This window comes from Mustela nigripes, chromosome X (genome assembly GCF_022355385.1).
Source record: "Mustela nigripes isolate SB6536 chromosome X, MUSNIG.SB6536, whole genome shotgun sequence".
NCBI classification, from domain to species: Eukaryota; Metazoa; Chordata; class Mammalia; order Carnivora; family Mustelidae; genus Mustela; species Mustela nigripes.
Window position 1 is genome coordinate 114418837 of NC_081575.1, and position 1989 is coordinate 114420825.

The window sequence follows — 1989 nt, forward strand, 5'->3', positions numbered from 1 at the left end:
CTAACCCAGTACCCCGGGATCATGACCTGAGCCGAAGGCAGACCCTGAACTGACCGAGCCACCCAGGTGTCCCTGCTTCTAAATTTTTTAAAAACCCCCAAAGTATTAGTTAAATCTGTGTAAGAATCAAAACTACACATTATGTAAATACCTACACACACACACACACACACACAAAATATGGGCTGAATTGTGTCCCCTCAAAATACGTATGTTAATAGCCCTAGCCCCCAGTCCCTCAGAATGTGACTCTATTTGGAGACAGGGCCTTTAAAGAGGTAATTAAGTCAAAACAAGCCCACTAATCCAATCTGTCCTTTTGAGAGGGAGAAATTTGGACACAGAGACATGGTGGCATGGGGGGGCGGGGGGGGGAATGCTGCACACAGAGTCAACGTCATCTGCAGGCCAGAGAGAGAGAGACCTTAGGACAAACTAAACCTACCAACACCTTGATCTTGGATATAGAGCCCCCAGAACTGTGAGAAAAATTCCCACTGTTTAAGCCACCCAGCATGCATTTTGTTACGGCAGCCCTAGCAAACTAATACAATATGCTTCCCTTACATACTAAATATCTAGCTTGATACCTAAGAAATAGACACGCGCTGCCTCCACGGACAGGAACTGGGTAGCAAGGGTACAGATATCTGTCTCTTAAGTCTTATTAATTTTTTTTTTTAAGATTTTATTTGACAGAAATCACAAGCAGGCAGAGAGGGGGGAAGCAGGCTCCCTGCCGAGCAGAGTGTCTGATGCAGGGCTCGATCTCAGGACCCTGAGATCATGACCTGAGCTGAAGGCAGAGGCTTAACCCACTGAGCCACCCAGGTACCCTCTTAAGTCTTATGATTTTGAAACGTGACTCATCTATTCAAAAAATGAACAGAAAATTTATTCCTGGGGCACCTGGGTGGCTCAGTCATTAAACATCTGCCATCAGCTCAGGTCATGATCCCAGGGTCCTGGGATCCAGTCCCACATCAGACTCCCTGCTCAGCGGGAGGCCTGCTTCTCCCTCTCCCACTCCCCCTGCTTATGCTCCCTGTCTCTCTGTCAAATAAATGTTTAAAATCTTAAAAAAAAAGAATTTACTCCTAATACCCACTGTTGAATAAGGTGTGGGATAGTGCTGCTGGATGTCTGTCACTAGAGAACAGTCAGAATAAATTGGTAAACATCCGTACAGCTGATGAGGTAGATATACTGTAATAAAGTATGTTCACATATATTAAGAGGAAATAGCAAGTCACAAAGCCATGGGACACTTTAGACTGGGAGGGTGGGAGGCGGGAAGCAAATCCCCTAGAGAAAAAAGAAAGAATATATAATATACACCAATTTGTTAATGGATTCCTATTTCAGTTTTTTTGATGGAGGATTACAGTTTTGGGAGCGGGGATTGATTATAAATACTAAAAGCAACAACTGCCTCTAAGCGGAGAACATGAAGAGATTTAATTTCCCCATAATTCAAAATGTCAAAATGTTTTGCATAGAGCCAAATTGTTCTGTTAGGAGAGGAGACTGTCAAAAGCTTAGCTTACTGAATGATACTGCTATTCTTTTCCATGAGCAGGACATGCTAACCCGGACCCGGCACATCCTGACAACTGTCAGTGGGTTGCTTTGCCTCTGCAGGATGGGACAGGCACAAACGCAGGGTATATGAACTTTACCTGCAAAAAGACTACAAATCGCTTTATCAAAATCTCCTTGAGTAGAAATCACTCAACAGTGTTCAATGACAGGGAAGGCATTACATATGTGACCTAACAAAGATGTCATTTATCCTCACACGAAGTACAATCCTTAGTATTTCCTCCAGGAGTGATCAAGTTGGCTTCTGTTTTGGGGGTGGGGAGCCCACACGTGGCACACGAATGATTACTAGTGAGAGCAATTCTGACACAGAGAATGAAAATGTGAACACTTAAATAGTTTTAAAGAGAATGAAGAAGTAATCAAATAACTACAGTGCAAATGCAG